The 7002-nt window shown below is 44.1% G+C and overlaps 1 protein-coding gene and 1 long non-coding RNA gene across 3 annotated transcripts in view; one reads left to right on the plus strand and one right to left on the minus strand.

The window, feature by feature from the left end:
* wu:fb95e10 (cardiomyopathy-associated protein 5) overlaps window positions 1-574 on the minus strand; it is a 42333-nt gene extending 41759 nt beyond the window's left edge. For both annotated transcript variants that reach the window (XM_036148433.1, XM_021319203.2), the window contains exon 1: window positions 279-574. The gene's annotated coding sequence lies outside the window, so the exon portion shown is untranslated. The remainder of the gene's footprint in view (window positions 1-278) is intronic.
* A 2517-nt stretch (window positions 575-3091) lies between these two features.
* On the plus strand, window positions 3092-4201 carry LOC118566300. The gene is made up of 2 exons (XR_004932942.1): window positions 3092-3200; window positions 4125-4201. It is a non-coding gene; the product is annotated as an uncharacterized LOC118566300 (long non-coding RNA).
* The last annotated feature ends 2801 nt before the right edge of the window (window positions 4202-7002 follow it).

A 7002-nucleotide genomic window follows, 5' to 3' on the forward strand; every position in this document is an offset into this window, starting at 1 on the left:
TAAAGCTTATACACATTTTACTTTACGCCTTTAACATAAATACTCATTCAAAGAAGGGAGCTACTGTAATTCAGATACCAAGGGGCTCAACTGTTAAAAAAAAAAAAAGCAACGGTAATGGCGCAGACGCCTCCAACGGCCACCAGCCAGGCAGGCAGGGCTTTCATTTAAGCCACTGTTTTTTTTTTTTGTTTGTTTGTTTGTGTCTTTCTTTTTACTAGCAGTGGCTGTCACTGACTTTAGCATGCTAGCTAAAGCTGAAAGGAGCCGGGACTTACCGGTTAGTGCGGCGGCAGGCGAGCAAAATCCTCTCCAGCGACGCCCAGTCCGCCTCTCGAGTAGCAAAGCGGGGATGAAAAAAATATAAAATGAACCTGGGAGGAATACCGGGGCAGCGAAGTCAAGTCGAACCGAGCCAACGGAGAGCGAACTTGTTGAGTCGCGAGCGCCGTTTTCCCCCCGCGAGTGATGCACGCACCCTTGAAAGGAAGCAAAGAAAGGAGAATGACGGTTCGCTTCCCTTCACTGCACACTCACTCACTCACTATCCTCGCGCCGGTGAACGGAGGGATGGACAGGCGGAGGAGAGGCTGCTGCATTTACGTGCTGCTCGGAAAGTTGGGTGATGGTGGAGCCGGTAATAATTAATTAAAAATAAATAAACAAATAAATTCTGAATATGCTGGTTCTGTACATTGGTTATTGTTGAATACCCGTTTTACTGGCGCCTCATGAATATTGCGGACAAATCCCTTGGCCCCCCTGGTAAAGATGTGTAAAAAGAGGTTACATATATATATATATATATATATATATATATATATATATATATATATATATATATATATATATATAAATTAATGCAATAGATCTCACACTGAACATTTCAGAAATATCCCATATTTACTTTGGATTGATTCAGTCGAGGGGAGAGCTTCCCCCGACAAAATAAGTAGCTCAGTATTTGATACCCCTACAATCCCTGAATGACATCATGAATATTCTTGAAATACCACAAGTTAGAATCTGGTTGTCTTTGCCAGAAAGCTGAAAATGGGTCAACATTTGGTCTCCTAAAAGGACAATGATCAGAAACAAATCATAATCTGAAAGTTGCTATCTGAAAGTTATGTGCTCGAGTCCAGCTTCCTGCCACGCTTCAACGTGCCCCTGGGCAAAGGGGCGCTTCACCCCACTGATCTGCGTATCGTTGTACGAATGTGCGGGTATTTGTGAGTGCAACTGGGTGAATGTGGCTAGTGCAAAGCGTTTGAGTGGTCAGTATGATTAGAAAAGCCTTACATAAATTTAGTCCATTTTGGCGATTTAAATCAGAACGGGGGAAAATTTCTGCTTAAATGCGCAAACCTGTAAAAAGTGGTTTGACAAAGCGCTGATTCAAGGAGACTGAACATAAATCTAGTATTTTTAATTTACAGTATCATCAGATTTTATGCAATACTTTGTGTTGGTCAATAATCTTAATAAAGGGGCGCATGGCGCAGCGGGTAGCGCGACCCATGTATTGAGGCCTTAGTCCTCGACACGGTCAACCAGGGTTCGAATCCAACCCATGGTCCTTTGCTGCATGCCCCCCCCCCCCTTCCACCCCCTTCCTGTCAGCCTACTTTCAGTAAAAGCTAAAAAAATAATAATAATAATCTCAATAAAATACATTGTAGCTTGTGGTTTGAACTTGATGAGGCTTGCCGCTGAAAGTGCTTCTGCAGATCTTCTCAGCAGGGCTGACTGCAAATGCATGCCACACTTCTTCAATTTGTATTTTCATTTAGAAAACAAGCTATTGTTTGACTTACACTTCACAACTGTACAGTACTATGTGTTGGCCTGTTACGCCAAATCTCAAATTGAAAACCCCCCAAAACAAACAAAAAAAACTGAAAGGTTGAAGAGGCGTGAATACTTTTGCAAGGCATTGTGTTTGTGTGTGTTTGTGTGTGTGTGTGTGTGTGTGTGTGTGTGTGTGGATGTGATGGTCTCTAAAGTGGATAGAGCATATCTGCAGCAGCAAAACATTTCCAACAGATCATTTTTGTCTTTTCCAAAACGTGGGTTTACAACGAGCCCGTGAATGGAGCATTCACCAGACAGCGCGCCATGGCAGAAACTGAAAGGGAGTGAATAGTGAGCAGCCGAGGAACCATCCAATCCCCTCCCGTCCAGGGGGGGGGGGGGGGATTATTCAAAGTGAGGATGATGTCACCTCTTCTGAGTCACCCTACTCTCTTGTCCGAGTTTTTCCCAGTTGTCTGGTGCCCCCCTCCCCGCCCCTTCGGCCCTTTATCTTGGCTGTTCAAACTCTTTTCTTCCATTCTCCATGCCCCACTGCACACACACACACACACACACACACACACACACACACACACACACACACACACACACACACACACACACACACACTCCAACGGTGAAGCAGTGCTTGCACCACATGCATCAAGTTGCCCGCATTGTCCCTTTTCAGCCTTACTGTTGCAGCAGAATACCCTGAATGCATGTCAGACCTGTTGATTTCTATTAAGATTGGGTGAATTTATGTTTTATCGGTGTAAGTTTAACACAACCCCGTCTCCGTGCCGATGTCGACGTCTTAAAACGAGGCAAACGTTTGCCCCCAACCTCGCTTGGTCTAAAAAAAAGGGCCGATTCCCACCACGTGCCGCTTGTCTGCAGCTTCAGTCAGAAAATGTGAGTTTTCAGACACAAAGGCAGCAATGTGCAGAGCATGCTCCGGGTCGTATCGTAGCTCCGCTCGCGTCTCTCCATCAGACCAGGGTAGCACACGGTGTTGATTCGTCTCTCCTGAATCTTTTGTTTCTCTGCTCCTCGCCAGAGCGCAGCTTCTCATCAGAGACTGTCTGGGTGGGCACGCCGCCTGTCTGCTTGTCTGCTGCGCTGCATGCTCAGCTCCCAGCAGCCGCCTGTCCCCCGTCTACATGAGCCAGGCTTTTGTGTGCTGGATGGCCTTCTTTTCATGTCAAGCCTGTCGTGCATTCTTCAGTTTTCTTCTCCTTTTTTTTTTTCTAAACCCCCATCCTCCCCCACAAATGCTGTATCAGAGTGTGAGATCAGATTGTGTTCTTCTTGTCTAAAGTATAAAGATTTTTGTTCTGACCTATCTCAAAGGAAAAGAGCACGTACATCTGTCTGGATGTTCAAAAGGCAGCATCTTATCTGAGGTGGGTTTGGTGGGGAGGCCCTGTTTGTGTCTCCCTGAAGTGGACGGAGCTCGGACAACTGTATTTACTCTCCCATCAAAGAGCACACAGGTGGACTCTGTCTACTAAGTGGATGAGTTAATGAAATTTGTTTAGTATTATACGCTTTTTTGTCACTATTTGTGGAGACATCTTCTTTGCAATTAAAAATAGTGATTTAACAGGACAAAGGATATTTTCATACTTTAAAAGCTGTCAGTTTGGTTGAGCTTGTTGATTTTGAAGTTTTTACAGTCCCACTGTTGAAAGTATAATTGAGTAGAATTACTATGTTTGGTTTAACGGTGCCATTAGGCTTCTGAAGTTAATATTTAGAACGGTATTTGTTGTGGTGAGGCTCCGACTGTGCACAACAAGTTATATTTATAGCCAATAAAGATGAACAAGTTTTTAAAACCTATCATCACTTGGATGGTTCAAGCATATATTCTATTATATTTTAGGTCCATGTTACCTCTCTGTCATCAGAATAAAATGGACTCCCCAGCACACATTTTAGCTGTGTAGTTTTAGTTATTATTATTATTATTATTTTAGCTCAGTTTAGTTTAGTTTTGAAATCTGAAAACCACGTATGGCTTTCCTCCCATCTTACACAAGCTAATTTATGTTGCCATCACATGAAATCTGAATAAAATGCAATGAACCTTGTGCGCGATGCGCTGGCATGTAAATGTGAACAAACTGGGCCCAGACAGAAAGAAAAGGTCAACCTCGCAGTATCAGATGCTAACTACTCTATGTCAACGCAACAGTCAGACCATGAAGATTATTGCTTACATGTTCAATTAAAAAATTTAATTTACGCTGAAATGATCAAATCCAATGAAAGCATGCTCTTATTCCATCCATCCGTCCATCATCGATAACTGCGTATCCTTGCAGCGCCACAGGTGCCTGTCTCCGTGGTCGCTGGGTGAGAGGCGGGGTCCAGCCTGGGCAGGTCGCCGGTCCATCACAGGGCAAAAACACACAGGACTGAGCACCATGCACACACCCTCACCTCTGAGGACAGGTGAGAGCTGGTAGCAGCCACAGCAATTTTAGGCCCCATGACAAAAATTATAAATCATCTCAAAAGGTCATATAAATGTTCATTTTTGGGGTCCTTGGAATTGTCCTTCCCCCCCATGTGGTGTTCCTGATCCGGAGAGGCCAATAAACCTGACAGTCATGTTTTTAGGGTACCTGGTGAGAACCCACACATGTACAGGGAGAACATGCAAACTTATTATGCAAAAAGGCTCCAGGCCTGGATCAAACCCTGGACCTTCTTACTGGAAAACAGCAGTACTACCAAATGTGCCACCATGGATCCCCATACTTTCAAGACACTAATATACAAATTTTAGATCTAATGTCTGTGTTAAATATTAAGCATTTGTGGGAGGCCACCGATGGCCCTAAACAAAAGCTCACTTCGCTTTTGCTTTGGGCCGGCTCTTGTTGTGTCTCGACACCACATTAAAAGGTTAGAGAGGTGTGAATACTTCTGCGCGGTACTAAAGATAAGTGGGCAAACAGTTTGTTGAACAGTGCAGAGGTTAAAGAGACACCCTCGAACTGAAGCTGTGTGTGAATAACACTCTCTGTGTGTGCGTGCAGGTGTGCGTGAAAGGCATGGAAGTCGAGAAGGAAGAAGGTGTGAGCTCGGGCATTCAGTGCTCGTTCACTTGGGACTGACGGACATATTGGCACAGTCGAACGGGTGCAACAAAGAGAGGAAGGTGGTCGGGTTTTTTTTTTTTTTTTTTTCCACACAGGCGGTGGTTAGCGGCAGCGGAGACAGGAAGGGGCAGGGCACTGTACCCCGGCGTGCAGTTCCCGTGTTATTTATCTCATTGTTGTTTTTCTACCCCACACACACACACACACACACACACACACACACACACTGCTCGGTGTCCAGCTGGAGCAGTCGCAGCACAAAAAGGGGCCTGGCGCTCAGTCAACCCTGAAAACCTGGCCTCCCGTTTGGAGTCAGAGACGACTCTTGCACAACACATTAGTTATTTAACCAGCAGCAGCTCCAGATACAGGCATGCTCTCCTTGTGTTTCAGTTATTCCAGCATGAAGAGTCACATTGCACACAGGTCTGAATCTCTGAGAGACACACCCATCTCATCAGACACCCTGGATCATTATCCCAATTGGCTTCTGCACATGCTGCCATTCACACTCCAATAACTGAAACATTATATTAAAAAATGGGGTGTGTGTGTGCATGAATACCAGACTGGTGCAGGTTAGCACACGCTGCTGCTGCTGCTCTCTGCGCACAGCTTGGACTCCCCCAAGAACACTGCGCGCCAAAAACCGCCTTTCATTAGCATGCAGCATGCTTAAACACTCCCTGACAAGCAACCTGTGAATAAAGAAGGCAACGAATATCTAATCATTGGACTTCAAGCATGCATTCAGGCATGCTTCTCTGCAGCATGTGGGTCAAATCTGATGCTCGCTGAATATTATGGGGATTTTATTGAACATTTCAACATCAATTATTCCGATCGGGGGTTGGTGGGACTTGTGCAAAAAGAGATTTTTAGCTTTTGGTGGCTCGGGCATGTTTTCTAATGATGCCTTTAATCAGCTTTGAAACCGGATGACATCAAGGTTAGCCAGCACCTGTCACTTTAACTGCTCTGTCAGCTCCGGTACCATCCGTTAGTGAATAATGAATGCGGATCCTGGGTTTATTGGACAGCGATACCACTCCAACACATTAGCGAGTGACTGTGCAGATTTCTGCCTTCATGATTGTTCCACTTGAGTACAATATGTATGTGCATTTTCTTCTTTTTTTGCTGAAGCAGCTGATCTGCATTTTCATTGACATGGTTGGCTTGAAGGTCAAGCCTTTTTGCTCTACATTATTTATTTTTTAATGGGGCTAATCTTTTACTCTGCTTCCAGATATTAGTGCCTGTTTCCCCCCCCCCCCTTCCTCTCATTTCTTTCATTTTTATTTCCTGTGTTAGCCTTGCTTGCGGAAAGAGAAAGAGCACGCTTGCTCCCTCTAGTGGTGGCTATATGTGCTAACAAGGTACAAGGCGCATGAGAGTGGAAAATCAAAAACTGCAGTAGAGCTAAACTGACGAACAGAGCCTGAGGTATAAATTACTTTTGCGGCTGCTAGTTGTATTTACACTAAGGAAAACATTCTTAATGTTTGAGGCTAATTTGATGAGCACAGATTATCAAATGTAAGACAGAGAGAAAACCTATAGGCCTAAATATTGGAAGTGTGACATCTTAAGCAATAAAAATCAGCCTTTCCATTGTTTTACATGGCAGAAGAAGAATTTCTAAATGCACATTTCTGAAACAGGAACAGTCTTTTGAGTCAGACCCACTAAAACAGGAAGCGCTTCCATATAGGAATAATAACGTGGGATCCTTTGGCAGGTTATAAGTATAAGACCCGCAATGTTTTTTCCCCACCAGAACTTCTTTTTCTGGAAATTTCATCACACTGCTTGGATTGAAACAGGGATGTTTATGCTGAGCAGCAACTTCCTTCACCACAACCCTTTATCAACCAAGGTCTTATTCAGCAGCTAAGTTTGGAACCAAAGCTTCCATTCTGCAATTCCTGACACCATTTTCTGCAACAAAACTACAACAGAGGTGCTTACACTCGGTCACGTTGATTACACTCTGTAACTGATACACACTGGTAAAAAGACACACTTTTTGATCAAATTATATTATCAGTTCAAGTTAATTGTGGAATATTGATTTGGTTTTCCAAATCCAAAC

This window comes from Fundulus heteroclitus, chromosome 16 (genome assembly GCF_011125445.2).
Source record: "Fundulus heteroclitus isolate FHET01 chromosome 16, MU-UCD_Fhet_4.1, whole genome shotgun sequence".
Classification (NCBI taxonomy): domain Eukaryota; kingdom Metazoa; phylum Chordata; class Actinopteri; order Cyprinodontiformes; family Fundulidae; genus Fundulus; species Fundulus heteroclitus.